Raw genomic sequence first — 19,619 nt, forward strand, 5'->3', positions numbered from 1 at the left:
TAGCCTGCTGACAAGGAATTGCCAATCGGCTGCAGCAGACCAACCAAGAAAGAAATACAGTAAGCCAATTAACATCTGCGAAATGTGAAGGCAGTAAGACTTGAAATTCACTACTTCAGAGGCACTGAAGGCAGACATGTAAACATCGGTAGACATCATCTACCCCATGTTTTGAAGAATTAGGGAAGAGGGAAAGGTGCCATCAGACTGGAGAGGGATATCTCATCAAGATACCTAAGAAAGGTGACCTAAGTAACTGTGCAAATTACAGAGGGATAACTCTTCTATCAACCCCAGGCATGTGTTCCACAGAGTTATCCCGAAGGGAATGAAGGAACCAATCCACTCTCAGTTGAGAGACCAGTAAGCTGGCATCTGCAAAGATAGATGCTGCATGGGAAACAGCCTTTACAATAAAGGCTGGGCCACACATGCCGTTTCCCTGCAAGAGTAGCAACACTTGCCTGAACCACGCATCTGCTTTAATCATGCGTATGTGTGGTTAAGGCAGGTAGCGGTCTAGTTTATTTTTATTTATTTTATTTATTTTTTAAACTTATAAGGCGCAAATAGCTACCCAAAAAGGGTTTCCTGGCGCCAAGACACAACACAGAAAGGTGGTATGGGTTCACGGGGTCGTTCAAGATTATTGATCGAACAACCAGGGTTTAATTTCTTTCCTGAACCTAGAATAACTAACCTCCTTGCGGATATGGGGCGACAGTGAATTCCAAATGGACGGACCCTGATGGGCAAAAGATCTACCTCCCATTCTAGAGAGTTTGAACCTAGGCACACAAAAGTTTGCTGCTGATTGTGACCGTAGGTTTCTTTTGGGAATGTGGGGATGAACTAATGCTTGTAGATATTTAGGTGCGGTGCCTGCTTTAATCTTGAACATATAGTTCAGGGTTTTAAATCTGATCCGGTTTTCCACCCTGAGCCAGTGTAGTTCACGCAAGTGGGAGGAAACACTGGTGGTTTTTGGAATTTTATATAAAAGTCAGGCAGCTGAGTTTTGGACAAGCTGTAACCTCTTTATGACTGCTTTATTTGCACCTAGGTATAGGATGTTCCCGTAGTCAAGCCGAGATGTAACAAGGGCATTGACTACGGTTTTCTGGGTGGAGGTGGGCAGCATCCACAGGATCTTTCTAAGCCACTTCAGGATGGTAAAACAAAGGCCTACAACTTTGCTGGCCTGTTGTTTCATGGAGAGAGACTGTCCATAATTACCCCCAGGTTCCTTGCATGAGTGACTGGTGTTGGGAGATTTCCCATCTGGGAAGGCCAATGTGAGGCATTCCAGAGATATCGTTGTTTGCCCAAAAGGAGGATCTCTGTCTTGTCTCCATTTAATTTCAGCTGGTTGTTAGTCATCCAGCTGAAGATGTTCTGGAGACCTTGCTTAAGGAGAGACGGGGATAGTGGACTGGATTCTGACAGAGAGAAGATGATCTGAGAGTCATCCGCATATGTCATGAGGGTAAGTCCAGATCTCTCCACTAAATCTGCCAGAGGTCTAAGGTAAAGGTTAAAAAACAACGGGCTAAGGATAGAACCCTGCGGTACTCGGTGGGGGGACTTGAAAAGTCCAGAGCACGCTGTGGATGAGGTAATTTGGAACGTCCGTTGTTCCAAAAAGGACCTGATCCATTTCAAAGCATCACCACAAATCCCATTTTTTTCTAGCGTGGTTAGTAACCTTTCGTGCGACACAGTGTCGAAAGCCGCGCTCAGGTCAAGAAGAATGAGGGCAACCGTTTGACCGTCGTCAAGGAGTTTCCGAATGATTTCGGTGACTCCCAGCAGAGCAGTTACCGTGGAGAATCCATCTCGGAATCCAGACTGAGACGGATGAAGGAGAGCGTTTTCTTCAGAAAAAAGAGTCAGGGTGGAGTGCACGTGTCTTTCCAGAAGTTTGGAAAAAGCAGGGAGAAGTGAGATGGGTCTGTAGTTTGACAGTTTTCCAGGGTCTGCTGTAGGTTTCTTTAGTAGTGGACTCACCATGGCATGTTTCCAAAGTGAGGGTACTATAGAGAGTTCCAAGGAAGTGTTAAGTGTGTCCACAATGATTCCAAGGGAGGGAGTATCCAGTTGTTTCATTATATTGATAGGAATAGGATCACAGGGGGAGCCAGATTTGATGGTCTTAAAAATGGATTTTAAAGTGTTGATCGTAATAAGTGGCCAGTGTTCTAAGGTCTGATTAACACTGGGGGCGTACTCCAGGTCAGCCTGAGAGGAAGTGTTATTTTTGTTACTGTTGATTTCTACGATTAATTTATCTATTTTTTCGGTGAAGAAATGAGCAAGATCCTGACATTGTCCCTCATTTAGTGGGCGGGCAGTTGCTGTAGTTTGAGCCCCTGCTAAATCTTTAACCGTGTTAAACAGTGTTTTTGCTCTATTAACGGCTTCCATGATGGTATTAGAGACATACAGGGCACGGGCTTTTGTGCATGCTGTGTGGTATAGGTTTCTTGCGTTTTGATACCTCCTTTTTTTGTCAGGCGCGTAGTCTTTTCGCCACTTTCTTTCTAGTACCTTACATTTGGATTTCTCATATTTAAGTGAGTTGTTAAACCAAGGGGCTGGGGGACGATGGCTATTGCCTTTAGTGTGAGAGGTTGGTAGGCAAATCTCAGGAGCATTGTTGAGCCACTGTTGGGTAGCTATTGCTATACTTTCCATGCCTTGACCTTTATTGGGGGGGCTTTTGCCGAGTACTGTGTTGAGTTTTGAAATGTCAAGAGTTTTCCAGTTTTTTCTTGATGAGGCGGGAAAAACAGTCTGTGCAGAAAAAACGGCTGGTAGATTAAGACTAAATTTAATTAAATAATCGTCAGACCAACATACAGGAGTAGAGTCCAGCCAAGATAGTTCAGTGAGATTAGTGAATAACGGGTCAAGCAGATGTCCGGCCTTGTGAGTAGATCCAGAGTTTAGAAGTCTGATGTTTAACGCTGTCAGATCTTCTAGCAAATTTGTGCAAGTTATGTTCAATTGGTCATCCAAGTGTAGATTGAGGTCTCCCATAAGTGAAATTTTTTTTGAGGCCAAGTGAAAGGGAGTAATATAGTTAGCCAACTTGGAAGCCCATTGAGTGCAATTCCCGGGGGGCCGGTACATCAAAATGCCAGATAGCGTGAAGTTAGGGTTCATAGTAATTTTAAAAAATGCGGCTTCACAGTTTGGGATATCTACAGGCTCAAAGGTACATTTAAGTAATTTGTTATAGATGATAGCGATTCCACCACCAGTTTTTTTAACTCTGTCTTTCCTAACAATCGCATAGTTGGACGGGAGAGCAGTGGCCACATCGGGACCAGCGCCTTCATGTAACCAGGTTTCAGTCAGGAATAGTGCACTGGGTTGGTCATCCAGTATCAGATTAAAAATGTCCAATTTATGTTTAGGTAAGGAACAACAGTTGATACTGTAGAATAAAAAGTCTTTGTCATTGGGAAAAGCTTGTATATGGCGCTTTCTGTATCTAAGTCTGCGTTCGGGATGAGGTTGAAAATTAGATAGTGTAAGACTACAGTTGGGGCAGGTCGCATTTTGAGGTTCCGTAAAAATTATTACGATGTTCTGGGCATTGCCGAATATGGATAAGTTTGGTATCTACGAACCGCAAATGACGAGTTCGGCAAGTGTGCGAAATTTCGCTACACTACCTGCCAGGGTTCGTCTAATATTACGCGTTCTTCATCTGAACCCTCGGGTTCCATTTTAGATACGGCATCCATTTTGTTTCTTGCCCTCACGTAGTCAGCGAGCAGATAACTGTTCGCCCCCTGACCCTCTAGTTCCCAAGCCTTACGGAAGACGCATATTCCTTTCATGCGTCTTTATGGCCGGAGGAATGACACAGCAAAGGCAAATGGCTCAGCTTGAGGGTAATCTGGTCGTGCCGGCTTATTGTGACAGCCTTGCAGGCGATGGATCCAACTCTTTGATCCTACGATCATGCTTCCGATATTACCCCCACACTCTTTTCTCTACACGTATCTGACTTCCTTGCAGCTGTTCTTGTCTCTTCTTCTTTGTCATTTACAACTCTAATGGGTGTGCCTAATGGTGGGAAGATGTACTTTTACAGTTGGGAACCGGCATAGCTATTGTAATGATGTTCCGGGATTCTGAACACATGAAAGCGACCTTTTTTTGAAACCTACTGTGGGAACCGGATTATAATCTTTTGTCCACATGTTATGCAACGGTAACACTCTGTATAAAAGAGAGCGACCTACAACCTCAATTTGAAGCAGACTCTCAGAACCTACACACTGTTGTACTTCTTGTGACTTTTGCCTCCCTGCAGTAATAAACGCTGATCTTTGACGCCGAAGGAAGTTTCCCGTGTCTCTGTAATTTGTGCGCCGAAACAGGTATCCCATGAAGGTTATAGGTGTTGTTCCCTGGCACCGCTGGTACTGTTAAAAGTCCAGTCCTTCAGTTGGCGCCCAACGTGGGGCGACTTCAGCGGTACCGGTCCAAAGCCTGATGATCGTGAGGAACTTCGTGTGAAATCTCCGAGGGAAGGTGCACCCCGCTTCATCGATCCTGTTGTCGAAATAAGTGGCCCGAAGTTTTTCCCTGCGAAGATTCCCGCCTCCTGACGGCTGCGACGGACCGATGCCCTGACTGTCGACCTGTCTTCGACGCCCGGCGTATGGAGTACCTCGAGTGTAGTGCAGTCGCCATGCTTAATGGGGCGCAACGCTTTAAGCTGGTCAGATGTCATTCCTTGCTTAGTCCGTGTCGGGGAGACATAGCCCTCTGCCCCGTGCCCCGTCCTGGCCCGGACGGGCACAGACGGGCTAGTCTTTGGCGTGTCTTCGGCGCAGGGGCGGCGCGGTCGCTGCGCGCATCCGCTGCGCGTGTTTTGGGGCATCGGGGTTTTGTAGAGGCCGTGCTAGCGTTCAGCACCGCCTCCCCACACTCTCAGCCAATCAATGCCCTGCACCGGGAGGGAACCCGGAAGAAGGTAGCGCCCTGCACCCTCCACTACAATCAAGCCTAGCGCTTGCGGTGGACCGGGGTAGCAGGGGCGGCAAAGATCGCCACAAGATTCTCGTGAGCAGAGTGCAATAAAAATTTTAAAAAGTAAAGTGCATCCGTGCGATTTTAAAAACAAAATTCACACACAGCTTTTAAAATATTCAGGGTTGCGCTCTCAGTGCAATTCTTAAATCAATATACACAAAAGCTTTTAGTTACTTCAAAGGTCGCGCTGTGAACATAAAATGCGCTTGTCATCAGGGATAATACAACTTTCAAATGGGCTTTCTAGAGGCCGTGCTAGCGTTCAGCACCGCCTCCCCACACTCTCAGCCAATGAATGCCCGGCACCGGGAGGGAACCCGGAAGAAGGTAGCGCCCTGCACCCTCCACTGCAATCAAGCCTAGCGCTTGCGGTGGACCGGGTAGCAGGGGCGACAAATATCGCCACAAGATTCTCGTGAGCAGAGTGCAATACAATTTTTAAAAAGTAAAGTGCATCCGTGCGATTTTAAAAACAAAATTCACACACAGCTTTTAAAATATTCAGGGTCGCGCTCTCAGTGCAATTCTTAAATCAATATACACAAAAGCTTTTAGATACTTCAAAGGTCGCGCTGTGAAAATAAAATGCGCGTGTCATCGCCAGTTTCCGGATGGGCGGGGAGAGGAAGAGGAAGCTTCAAAGCAGTAAGCTCTGCACAGATAAATGTGGATGGAGCCGGGTTTGGGGGTATAGTTTTGAGGGGTGGGCGGTTTTAGGGTTCAGGGTCAGGAGGGAGGGGATCAGGGTAGTTTTAGAAGGGGCAGGTTTTTAGGGCTCAGGGCGGGGGAGAGGGTCATGATAGTTTTAAGGGCTGGGTTCTGGGATAGTTTTTAGGAGTGGGGTTTTGGTTTTATGGGTTCAGGCCAGGGGGTGTTGGGTAGTCTTTTTAAAAAGGTGCAGGGTTTTAGGGCTCTGGGCGGGGTGAGGGGTGCTGGGGTAGTTTTAAGGACTGGGACTGGCTTTGGGGGTGTGTTTTCTAGGGGCGAGGTCGGTTGCAGGGCTCAGGGTGGGGGAGTCGGGTAGTTTTTTTAAAGGGGGCTGGGTTTTAGACCTCGGACGGGGAAGGGGTAGTGGATGTCTTAAGGGCAGCGCAGGGGTAAATTTTAGGGCTCAGGGCGGGGGCCTGGGTTTGGGTACTGCTCACTATTCATTTTAGAAAAATATATAAAATATGTATCAGGTGATGGAAAAGACATTTCCATTTTTCATTATTTTAACAGCACTTGTAATTTTGCTTGTTGCCCAACCTTTCACTTTGCTCTGGGCTGTGGCAATCGGCATTTTTTTTTTTCAAAACAGATTTTATTGAATATTCAAGCAAGACAATGAGTGTGGTACCCCACAGTCAGGAGAAACCACCAAGCATTTGAATACATTACATAGAGCAGGATCGGAATCTGAATTAAACATACTTCAAATTGCATTTATTCAAAACTACCCCCCACCCGTTCCCATCCCCAACACCCAACCACCCTCAACCTATCCCACCCCGCAGTCCCTCCCTAACCCCGTGCACATGCAAAGAAGGAACAGCCTGAAGTGAGTATAAAGTGGTCGGTCTGGCGCTAGACACAAGCCCACGTCATGGGGGAGGCCTAGGGTTCTTCCTCGGGTTCAACTGGGGGGTCTAGTGGCAAGTCCCTATACTCGGCCCATCGTTTCCATATCCTAAAGTGTTTGCGGGGGCACCCTCGTGCTTCAAAGATCGGGCGTTCCAGGCCCATACAAAAGTCCAATCCAGCCTTCCAAACACACAGAGGGGGAGCCCGTTCGTCCTTCCAAGCCCGCGCCAGATCTCTCTTGGCTAGTACCAACCCCAACAGCAGCAGGTGGCGCTTATAGCTATTCCCTCCCACCCCCTCGAGAATATGAAGCAAACCTAACCGATGTGTGCGGGGCAGGTCCCATCCTAGCACTTCAGACAAGCAACACCACACACCGCTCCAAAAGCCAGCAATCCTAGGACACAGCCACAGGGTTTGTAGCAGCGAGCCTACCTCTACACCACAACGCAAGCATTCCGGCGATTCGATCAGTCCAGCTTTCCAGAGGCGCTCACGCGTAAAATAGGCCCTGTGGAGAATTTTAAATTGAATGAACCTGAGCCTCATCGCGATAGCAGTCCCTCGCGGGGATTCCAGGGCCTCCCGCCAGTCGTCTTCGTCCAGGGCACCGACATCTGCCTCCCATGCCGTCCGCAGGGGAAGAAGGTCGGAGGCGCAGTGGGTGACCATCGTTTGGTATATTCGGGACACTTTTTTGTCCCCGAGCTCCCCCATGAACAGCTTCGCTTCAATAGGGCTAAATTCGGGGAGCGATTCCAAGTCGGCAATATACGGTGTGAGCGCATGCCGCAGCTGCAGATAACGGAAAAACTGAGTCTGCGGCAAGTGGAACTCCTCACTAAGGTCCTGGAACGGCTTAAGAGCGGCCCCCGACAGCACATCACCCAGCGACGAGATCCCAATCGCGTCCCAGCCACCGAAACCCGGCAAGGAGGCCAGCGCAGGCAATCTGCCATTACGCCACAGCGGTGTTTCCGCAGTCAGCTTACCCCACCAGCCCATGCGTCTCAACGCCTGACGCCAAACAAGGAAGACCGTCCTCGTGACACTAGGCAAGCCCCGTCGCAGCCGGGCAGAGTAGAGGAGCGTGTGGAGAGTGTGATCGCCCATCAGTGCGCGCTCTAATGCATATGCCGGGTCGCCTCTATCACCGTACCACCAGTCATTAAGGACGAGTAGGTGCGCTGCTTGATAGTAGGACAGAAGGTCCGAGGTGGCGAGCCCTCCACAGTAGGTAGAGAGGAAGCACGTGCGTAGCGCCACCCTGGCAGGACCCCCGGCCCACAGGAACTGCCCCAAGACCGAATTCACTCGCCGAAACCATGAGGCTGGAACCGAATGGGGATAGTTTTGCAATTGGTATAGAAGGCGTGGAAGCGCCACCATCTTAAAGATGGCGGACCGGCCAAAGATATTAAGAGGCATCCGGGACCACGTTTTAACGTCGGTCTGCACCCGTTCCCAAACCGGCAGCACAGAACGCTCCCACGCGAGGGTCGCGGACTCAGACAGGAACACACCCAGGTATTGGAGGCCATCAGTCGCCACTCGCAGGTCTAGTGTCCAGGGGTCCGACACTGCACCACCTCCCAGGACCCACAAGGTGGATTTACTGAGGTTTAGGTATAAGCCCGAAACGTCGCCAAAGACCCGCATTATTTCCAATACCCGTGGCCCGGAACAACGCAGGTCCGTCAGGAAGAAAAGGACGTCATCCGCGTACAGCGCGATCCTATCAGATAGGCCCTGGGGCCATACAAATCCTCGGATTTGCGCATCTATACGCACCCAGGCGGCCAACGGCTCCATAGCAAGGGCAAAAAGATAGGGAGATAGCGGGCATCCCTGTCGGGTACCCCGGCCAACGCGGAAGGTCTCCGACACAGCCCCGGCAACACGCACAGCGGCCGTAATATCAGTATATAGTAGCTTAACATAGGATATAAAAACAGGGCCTAGGTTGAGACGGGGCAGGAGCGCAAACAGGTATGTCCAGCTCACTGAGTCGAACGCTTTATTGATGTCGGCAAGCAACAGAGCAGCCCGCTCGCCCGTGGCCCCCACAGCCCCGATCGCAGCCCACGCACGCCGAATATTGTGGCGTGTAGCCCTGCCAGGCATAAAGCCCGATTGGTCGGGGTGTACCAGTTCCGCTATGTATGGAAGCAACCGATTCGCCAGGGCCTTAGCCAGTATTTTGGCTTCTATATTAAGTAACGAGATGGGGCGATATGAGTCGTGCCTATCAGGGGGCTTACCCGGCTTCGGAAAAACCACAATTTCAGCATGATGCCAATCAGGCGGCAGCCTGCCCTGAGTACGCGCCGCTTCCAGTGCACACCGAAAGTGAGGTCCCAATTGCGTGTAGAATTTTTTATAAAATTCACAGGGATAACCGCTCGGTCCGGGGGCCTTACGCGCATTGAGCTGTCCCAAGGCTTCCACAAGTTCCTCTGCCGTGAGAGGAGCATCCAGAGATTTCCTGGCTTCATCAGACACCATTTTAGGGGGCAGGTCATCGATGAACTTGGCGACTTCCTCACCCGTCAGGTTATCACACGGGGCGTATTGCGTTCCAAAGTAGGCGGCAAAGCTCGCCGCTAGGCTGACAGGGTCAGTAATCGCCGCGCCATCCTCCGCCAGAAGACGGGGCAGCGTGTCGGGTTTGATGCTATACTGGCATAGTCTATAGAGCATAGAGCTCGACTTGTCACCCCACTGGCAAATCCTGCTCCGCGTGGCCAGCCATGCCTGTCTGGCCTCGTCCAGCAGGACCGACGCGTATGACTGCTGCGCCTGGAGGAGCAGCCGCACACCAAGTTCATCTCCTCCCCCCCGACTCTGCCGCTCCAGTGTCTCCACTAGTGCCGCAGCTGCCACGATCGCCTCACGGCGTCCACGGCGAGCCGCAGCGGCCCAAGCGATATCCACCCCTCTTACCGTGGGCTTCAAAGCCTCCCACACCACAACCGCGTCGATGTCCTCAACAAGGTTCTCCCGCCAGTAATGATCAATGGCCTCCCGGAGGTGCTTAACATAGCCAGGTTGCTGAAGATGCCACGAGGACATCCTCCATCGAAAGGGCTGGCGTCTCTTAAGAAGCTCTATGTCGATCAAAACCGGGGAATGATCAGACAGCCCCCTAGGCAAAATCTCCACCGCGCGCACTCTGCACATGCACACTCGGGGAACAAACATGTAGTCCAAGCGAGAAAAGGAACCATGTACAGCAGACACAAACGTATATTCACGTGAAGTAGGGTGCATATGTCGCCAAGCATCAATCCAGCCCAGTCCATCACACATCGCTCGCAGCCTAGTAGAGGGAGGGGAGGGGGGGAAAGGGAGGGTCAGCCCACCCGGCTCTCGGCGCCCCCTGCGGTCCATACAAGCATCCATCACCTCGTTCCAGTCTCCCCCAACCACCACTAGGGACTCCGGGACATCCCCCCATACCTGGAAAATCCTCTCAGCTAGGGCCCATTGCAGGGGGGGGGGGCATAGACGCTCCCAAGAACCACGGGCTCCGTACCCACCTTGCCCCTGACAAACAAATAACGACCCTGTGGGTCAGCCCACGTCTTCTCGTGTACGAATTGCACCCTACGGTGGATTAGCACAGCCACCCCTCTGGACCCCCTGGTAAAGCCAGCATGGTACACTTGTTGATAGCCCAAGCGCTGCAGGCTGAGTGCCTTCGACCCCATCATATGTGTCTCCTGAAGCAGAAGCACATCGGCAGCGGCCCTTTTCCCCCAGCGCAAGACCGCCCCACGTTTCACTTTATCTAGCATCCCCCTGACATTCTACGTGACTACTCGTAGGGATTCCATCGGGAGCCGGTGCGTAGTATCAGCCATGGTCAGATGGAGTCCGCCAGGAAGGCCCCTTGTGTCCACACCACCCACCACTCAACAACATCCGCATCCTCATAGAAAGCATGTGCATCTCACCCTGTTGGACTTGGGCCCTTAGGGCAGGTTCACCCCTAGACTTTTTGCGTGAAATGGTGACCTGGCAATGGTGATTTTTGGGATTCTGCGCACTTTCACTGTGTCCCAGTGGAAAGTGCGTGCGCACTCTGAGTGCATGTGCTGAGCTAGGCCTGCCCGCCCATAGGAATGCATGGGGAATGTATGTGTCCCTGGTAGTTCCTGATGCGTGGGGTGTACAGGCTTGAGTCTGGTATGTGTGAACTCGTGAGAGTGAGTGCTGCGCAATGGTATGTGCGGTTTGTATGTGTCTAGAAGGGAAGCGCCATTTCTAGACATGGCTGTACGTGTGCAGTGAGGGTGCTGGAGTGTGATTGGCTGGAGCTGGCTGGCATGCCAGGCTCCAGAAAGTCTGGATGGGTCTGCCCGGTGGTGAGTGTGAGATTAGCATGAGTGATGTGTGGGAGGAGTGTACCTGTGTCCTGGATGGGCTGGGTTTTCCCCACACAATGCTGGCTCCGCCCCCCTGTGGTGTGTCTAATGACCCAAGCCCTGCCAGTGAATAGAGAGGGTGGTTGAGGTAAACAGAGTACTCCAGAACCAGCTGCGACTGGTTCCGCCCCCACTCTGCACCTTCAGACAAAGGGAAGCACTGTATAAAAATGGGGCTGTGTCCCTACAGTTGTTGTTCTCTTCCAGGATCCTGAGGGGGCTGTTGCTGCTGCTGGGCCAGAGGACCGCCACTTGGGGTGTCTCCCTGCCTGGAGACCCAGTGTGCTGGCTCTGGGCCCATCCTTGCCCCCCCCCCTTGCCTGCCTGAAGGTCTTTTAACTGGACTTGTGCTCTCCTAAAGCACCTGGGAGCGCTTTAGTGTCCATAGCGCTTAGGAGCGCTTTATTTTGCATATAGCGCTTGGGGAGCGCTTTAATTGCCTTTTAGCGCTGGGAGCGCTTTATTTTCATTTGGGCCTTCGCTGAAACCCTAGACCAAGGGGAGCATAAAGCTCCCCTTGGCTGAAACCCTAGACCAAGGGGAGCATAAAGCGACACAGTGAAAGTGCGCAGAATCCCAAAAATCACCATTGCCAGGTCACCATTTCACGCAAAAAGTCTAGGGGTGAACCTGCCCTAAGGGCCCAAGTCCAACACAACCCCCTTCCAGCCAAAACGCAGGGTAGAACAATCACCACCGTGATGGACTTCCCTGCTTGGGGCGATAGAACACGGACGCGGGCCCGCAACTGCAGGGACACCCTCCTGTTCTACGCCACGGTGAACCCATGGGATTCCTTCTCCAACCACTGTCTGGACCAACTGGGCTACCCCACTGGTACTCCCAAGCTGTCCGCGGCCAGGACCAGGCCCTGGGCCACCCAGGTGCCACTGGTCCTTGCCTATTCGCAGAGCGGGGGGTAGTAACCCCTGGCCCATAGGAGCCATTCTCCACTCTTCCTGTCTGCCAGACAGGACTAGACTGCCACTGGTTCTCCAGCCTAGGGCCTACAACCTCAGGCGGACCAGGAGTCTCGGGGAAGGCTCTCCTCCCCCTACCTCTTCTCCTAGGGTTCCTCCACCTCCGACGAGGGGTACACCTAGAACGCCATTCCAACCCAGGGCTTATCCACTCAGGTTTCACCGGGGTCAGAGGTGGGCTCTCCCACCCTCTGCACCCCCTTCCAGAGGTCTGCCCTCTCCCACCTGGAGAAGTTCCTCTGGAAGAAGAACCGGTCAGGACACTGGTTACAGTCATCCTACCCTTCAGGTCAGGCTGATCCTGAACCTGGCCTTCCAACCTCTGGTCTAAAACCTTCGGTGGAACAATTGCCTGGCACTCCAGGACTTCTGGGGACTTACACTCCATCCCCCTGAGGCTAACAAATGAGACATATGTTGTGTGACTGTCTGTCTGGCGCAGATCTCCCGTCCCCTGTCCACCTGACAGTGCGTGACGATCCCCCAGACCAGAAGTGGCGCCACCCGGGTCCCACCAAGAAGATCTAGCCCAACTGGCTAGTCCCTGGTCCACTGGTGCATCCACTGGGAAACTCATCCCCCAATCACTCCTCACGCTGGACTCCTGTACCCTCCCTACCGGAGCGGTACTGCCAGCCTCTAGAACCACAGGAGCTCTGGTTACAGACGCTCCAGGTCCTCTACTCATTAGGAGATCTTCCTCAAGTGGACTAACAGGACAGCCTAGGTCCCCAACCTGGTGTTCCCTACAGAAACCATCCAAGTCCTGAGGCAGGGCTTCGGGCGTCTGGGGAACCTCGGTCTCCCCCTCACTCCTGCTCCACTGAGCCAGGCAGTGAGCCCCTACACCCTCCTCGCTATCCTGGGACCTAGCTGGGCTACACTGAGCCTCTTCCACCACGCTGGGCTGGAAGATACCTGAACCACTACTTTTGGAGTCACTCCCTAATGACTCTAGAGAACCTCTAGCACTCTCCAATCTGTCTGCTTGCTTTGCCAACTCCCAAGGATCAAAGGTCTCCAACCTCAACAGGTGTTGCCGCAACTCCGGCCAACAACAACTGAGCACCTGCTCCTTGAGAATAAGATCAAACAGCTTGTCAAAATCAGGTCCCGTGGGAACCTCTAACCACTCAATCAGTGCACACTGACAGTCCCCTGCAAACTCCTCCCAAGACTGGTGAGACAGTTTCCTACTGTCCCTGAACTTCAACCTATACTCCTCCTCTGGGGAAACAGGTACCAGACTGTGGGAACTGGGGGTGGGACTTCTTGCACTGGGCTTTATATAGCTGCCACCACTGGACTCAACCCTCCCCGGGGAATCCAGAAAATTAAAACTGCGCGCAGGGGATAGTCTACCCTCCAGAGCTCTGGTGGAGGCCCTCTCAGCCTCCTCTATCCTTTCCTGCGCTAAGACCATCTCGTCTCTAGCTGTTGCTTTCTAACGCCCAGCTGTGCCATAGCCTGGGCATGCTCCAACCTGAGCTTTTCTAAAGCCAGCTGGTGCTCCCTTTCTCTCCTCCTATCTTCCAGCTCCTCTGGGGACAGGGAAAGGGATGAGGCGCTGCCTCCTACGCTGGACCCAGCAAGGGACTCCCTATCTATGGGGTCTCTACTCTCTACTGGCTTCCAGGTGCTGTCATCTTCTTCCTCCTCTTCTGAATCTTCAGGGCTCCTCACAGACCCACCACCCTCCTGGTGTGGGGCCCGGGCCCTTTCCTCACTGCGCTCAAGATCCCATTGATCCTCTTGCCATTTGATCATGCATCTCCTAAGTGCATACCAGCCTGACTGATCCGCCCCTATGCCTCTCTCTTCACAGAACTTTCTCAGCTCCCACATACCGTATGTGGCTAGATCATTGAAATCAAAAACCAGCTCCATTCTGGCAGACTTTCTAGAGAAGAGATCACACAGGGAACCTAGGGGTCTGAGCTAACACAGGAGTACACAATTCACAAGGTCTCAGCAAGCTCTCTACCCTAGAGAACTCACACTCACTTGCCTAGTGCCACACACCATTCATCCACACACAACCCTCCCCTCGGACTGGTAAGGCAGTTTCTACCACCCCTGATTCCTCAACCTGACCACAAGTGACACAGGTACCGACTCTGGGCGCAGGGCGGGGGACAAATGCACTGGACACAATTGCACAATGATACCTTCAGGAGAAGAAAATGTGAAACTTCAAAAACAAACAATCCCCTAAAATGTGGTCATCTAAAATTCAGAGTTTTGTGGTGCAGCCAGCCGCTACTAAGGTACAAGGCAAACACAAATCCTTATCCTCACCGCTTGCCGCCAATGTTAGAATTGGGGGTCCCTGTTTGTCACAAGTGCATACTTGCGCCAACCAGAGACCCCCAATTCTAACACACCCTTACCCCCCCAACGCCCAAAAACTGCAGGGACCGCAACTGCCAGTCCCCTTTCAACTGCCCATTCCCCCAACCCCCCTCCCCTACACCTCACAGAACCATGAAGCATCTGTCGCGGCATGGGCGACCCCAAGCCCAAAACAGAGGGCCCAGGACCTACCATGCCAATGGATCCCAACCCCCTTAGGCCCATCCTTACAACCCCCCCCCAAAAAGGAAAACTCCTACAAAGGTAGGAGAGGGACAGCCCCCAATCGGCTGTACCCGAGCCTGTACCCACCACCCCACTCAACTTCTACAAACATAGTTTCGAGAAGATATCAAGGCATCAGGAAGGCGTCCAAGTCGCCGGGCCACCGCCCCTACTCCACTCATTCCCGGTAGCCATGCTACCCAGCCAGGAGCACAGAGTACCTGAAAGTAGCAATGTCACTTCCCGGACAGGGCAGAGTCTTCGGTCCTGTGGCCACCCGGCGCACTAGCGGCAGAGGCCGAACGCTTCCGCGATCTAGATCTCCGGTGTCTTCTACTCTTGGTCGGGTGATCTCCGCGTTCCGGTGAGGAACCCCTCGAGGACCCCGGATTCAATCCCGGCTGGGCATGTGGCCGGAGCGCCACCGTTTCATCCGTCCAACGAAACAAATCCTCCGGAGTATCAAAAAACAATGTCTTGGACTGGAAGATCACTCTCAGACGAGCAGGGTACAGCAGGGAGTATTGGAGACCCAGACCACGGAGCTTCGCCTTAGCATTCATGAAGGATTGTCGTCTCTGCTGCACGATTTTGGTATAGTCGGGGAACACCATGATCTTGTGGTTTTCATAGAGGATGGCATCTTTGGACCTTGCTTCCCTCAGGATAACGTCGCGATCATGGTAGTTCAATAGCCGAGCGATCACCGCCCTGGGCCGTTCACCCTCCGGCGGCCTCTGGGTCAAGGCGCGATGAGCGCGTTCAATGATGAAGCACGAGGACAGGCTCTCCGGAGGCATCCAGCTCAGCAGCCACTGGGTAAGGAACTGTTCCATGTTCCCCTTCTCACAGCGTTCCGGAAAACCAATAAATCGGAGGTTGTTGCGGCGGGCGCGACCTTCGGCATCCTTAGCCCGAAGCGCCAGATTCTTCTGCACCGATTCCACCACCGCCAGCCGTTTCTTCAAGGACCCAACATCGTCCTCCACTACAGAGATTCTGGACTCCGCCTCAGTAATCCGCGCTACCGCATTCCGCAGGTCTTGGCGGATCAGGGTAACATCTGCACCCACTGCGCCGATTTTAGCGTCCAGCATATCCCTAGATTGGGTGATTGCGGCCATAAGCGCGGTATTATCCGGGGGGGCGGTTGATGCTGACCCCCACCCGACGGGCCCGGACCCCCAGTTGGCCCTGTGAATTTGTCTATGGTAGGTTGCTTGGATTGGCTGCCGCCTCCACCTCGGGTCATGATCGTCACCTGCCCACGGGCCACCAACAATCAACACCGGCGTGGCAAAGGGGGTCCCCCACGCCCTTCGTCGAACCCAGTGGGGATTCCGCCTGCCGAGCACGATCCTCCACCAGAAGTGGGCAGCCGGACTCTCCCCTCTCGTCACAGTCTAGGGAAGGCAGGGCAGGCCCTGGGAATCACCCCCACACCACTCGTGGCCCTCAAAGCTATCGATCGAGCTTGTCCACCTTCTGCTCACCCGTGGGCCTACCGTCTCTGCCAGCGGTGTCTGGGGGTCCAGGAGGGGGCATCCACGACTAGCCGCCCGCCGCAGGGCCCGCCGACTGACACACTGCTGTGTATTGGGCCTCAAGTGGAGAGAGGCAGCAGCCAGGCGTCCTCCAAGCTCGGGAGCGGCAACTGCTCACAGCCAACCTCGGGCGGGAGTTGCGAAAATTGAGGCCCCGGCTCCGCCGGTTCCGCTAGGCCCCCCGCAGCCTGTGGGGGCGATCCTCGCCCCCTTGATGTAGTGGTGCCGCAGCCGGGTCCCCGGGGGGGGGGACTGATTCCGCCCCCAGCTGTCTCGCTGGGTCCAGGTAGCTCAGGGAAGGCGGCGAGGCAGCCGCGCCACTCGGGTGTCTCCCGGACGGGGAGCGCCAAAATTTAGGTCCCGGCTTCAGCCACGCACCAGGCCGCACTCTGTTCCCAATCTCCCCGCAGCGACCAAGGCGTCAAAGTCTCTGTTGGCCGCACCGGAAGATGTCCGGTGCTCTCCGCAGCAATCGCCTCGCTCTGGGAGTGTGGTAGAGCTCGGGAGCGGCAACTGCTCACTGCCAACCCCGGGCGGGAGTCGCTAAAATTGAGGCCCCGGCTCCGCCGGTTCCGCTAGGCCCCCCGCAGCCTGTGGGGCGATCCTCGCCCCCTTGATGTAGTGGTGCCGCAGCCGGGTCCCCGGGGGGGACCGATTCCGCCCCCAGCTGTCTCGCTGGGTCCAGGTGGCTCAGGGAAGGCGGTGAGGCAGCCGCGCCACTCGGGTGTCTCCCGGACGGGGAGCGCCAAAATGTAGGTCCCGGCTTCAGCCACGCACCAGGCCGCACTCTGCTCCCAATCTCCCCGCAGCGACCAAGGCGGCAAAGTCTCAGTCGGCCGCACCGGAAGATGTCCGGAGCTCTCCGCAGCAATCGCCTCACTCTGGGAGTGTGGTAGAGGCTCGGGGACAGGATAATCGGGCGGATAAATCTCGGGCAAGCGGGCGCTCTAGGAAGCTGCGACCGCCATTGCCGCGCTCGTAGCCACGCCCCGTGGCAATTGGCATTTTGATGCCACAACTCAGCTGTAATACTTATTACAGTAAAGCAGCAATATAATTTGCTTATAATAGGTGATTAGAGACGTCACACCTCAACTATAATATATAGGATAAAGCCTCCATTGGCGTCCTTTATAAGGATAATACTAGCTGCTGAGGTGTTTCATGATCATATAGAGGGATGAGGCCGAAGGCTGAGTTGCTTTATAAGGTTATGGACCTCCATGTTGACTTGCAAAATCCCTATCATGTTTGGCAGAGGAAACTTTATTCCATATAATACATGGTCACACCATTAACTTTCCCACAAACCACTTAAATCCTTGGTGCACTGCTTTTTCATATGAAAGAGATAGCAGGTTTTTAAACATGAAGAATAAAAATGAAATCTTTATTGAAAATCAAACCCATCATATTTGCTTGAAATAGATATAAGAATTTGTTTAATATAAGCCTGCAGTATCTTTGAATGTTTAGAAACACACAGAAAGATTCTACATTTTCTATCATTACCAAAGGAGTGTATACAATAAAAATTGCCATGGATATCTCCTTTCTGCTGCACTGCTAGAAAAGAGAGCGGAAGAAAGAAAGCAGAATTTTGAAACAGCTGCTTTAGTTATGATCTGCGACTGACCTGCCTTTCCCCTTGGCTGCTGGCTCTGGCAGCAGTCATTGTGACTTCAGAACTTGACTCTAAAAGGTTATTACAGTTAAGTTCTGATGTAATTTCTTTATAATCAGCGACGGGGTATGTCACAATTTGCTTATCATGTATGGGATAAAGTACTGCCTTTCATTATAAGGATATTGCAAGTCACCGAGGAGTTCCACAACTATATAGAAGAACAAGTTGTTCTAAGAAATTCAGATAAGCTGAGCTTGAACATGACTCTTGTTGATGTCTGCTGCTCTGAGTGTCCCTGTCCAAGGAGGGGAACCTGGCATAGATCTGTTCATCAACATACTAATACTTACTCTAGTTCATCTGCTTATTGTCATTATTTATTTCCAGTTGTTCCAAAATCAGCTCTTTCTAGCATCTCTCTTGTTTAATTATTTTGCTACTTTCATAAACTGTCAGATAGAGCAGCAAGAAAATTCAATATACAGACCACTCCTCCTGAAATATATATGTCTGTAATTTTTGAGAAACTACAATCCAAACCTAGCAAAACTTATGGGCCTATTAGCATATCGGGCGGATCGCCACTGCCGGCCCGGAGGTGGCGATTTGCCCGCCAGATGCTCCTGTTTCACCCCCGCCATATTAGTATGGCGAGGGGCACCGCGGCGGACGGAAATACTGCCCGCCTCTTTTCTGTCGGTCGGATTCCCAGCCGGGCGGAAAAGGCCCTCAATATGGTGGGCACCCCCATCCATATTAGGATGTGCAATTTTAAAGGCCTTTCGATGGCAGCGATGCTGTCATGGAAAGGCCGGGGCAAATTTCTTTGGGGGGCCATTACGGGCCCCCATGGGGGTGGGGTGCTGCACTTGGGGGGTACCTTTGGTACCCCTCTTCTTTGGCATACACAAGGTGGCAGGGACTACGCAGTGCTTATCACATTGAGCATGCCAATGCATAACATGCATATTTTGCATTACAGCGGGTGCTGCTTACAGCACCGCCCGCCGCAATGTAAAATATGCGGGAAGCGACCACCAGAGTGGCGGTCGCATCCTAATGAGCCTAGCTGGAACGCCACATCTCTAGCGGTCGGTCCCGTGTACCGTTACGGTGGCGGGCGCTATCGTAATAGACCCCTTAGTGTGGTCAGTGAATGCAGAGATATCTCTTTTGGAGTGTCTTGAATGTCCATGGTCACTTGAGCTCAATATAGGGTGTTCTGTATTTGTTGCCTCTCTAACCGGATTGAGAGGGCCCTGACACTCTGTCTTCTTAGACATAATTGAGCTGCTCCATCTGGGGAAGACAGTAATATTTAACATCTTAAAGAGTAGAAACTTGGAAGCTGATAGACATGCAGAGCGGAGAAATAGGATTTATTATTTGCTGATAACAAAGCCATGACGTACCCGCCCCACTAGGCCCTGCGTGCTCCATCATTGTGATGACCGATCCATTCTGCTTCTGTCCTCTATCCCCCAAACACTCTCTATATGCTGTGCTACTTGTTCACCCTTATACTTCATTTTCTACTTCCTCTCTTTAGTAAAAGGGTAATATAGTGTTAAGTTAAGCAAATGATGAGGAAAATTCAGATGCAAAACTATGGCTAGCAGTTAAAGTCAGAGGAAAGAGAGCTTAACAGTATGGGAGTTTTGTTTGAGCAAGAAAAGGTCGTTTTGGGGAGACATAAGAATCCCTAAGAGTACCTTTATCTATTGAATTGTTTTGCCCTCGCTTCTTTAAGACTGCAAGATTTTGTAAGCAGATAATGATAAGATAGTCTAACTTGTGATAGATGTTGCTTCCTAAATACCTTAAATACTGATCCATTGTTTTTGATAAG

General features: G+C 52.2%; 1 protein-coding gene across 2 annotated transcripts in view; it reads left to right on the forward strand.

The window, feature by feature from the left end:
- DNAH1 (dynein axonemal heavy chain 1) overlaps positions 1-19,619 on the forward strand; it is a 1,443,760-nt gene that overhangs the window by 1,069,727 nt on the left and 354,414 nt on the right. The window lies entirely within an intron of this gene.

Source organism: Lissotriton helveticus, chromosome 9 (assembly GCF_964261635.1).
Source record: "Lissotriton helveticus chromosome 9, aLisHel1.1, whole genome shotgun sequence".
Taxonomy (NCBI): domain Eukaryota; kingdom Metazoa; phylum Chordata; class Amphibia; order Caudata; family Salamandridae; genus Lissotriton; species Lissotriton helveticus.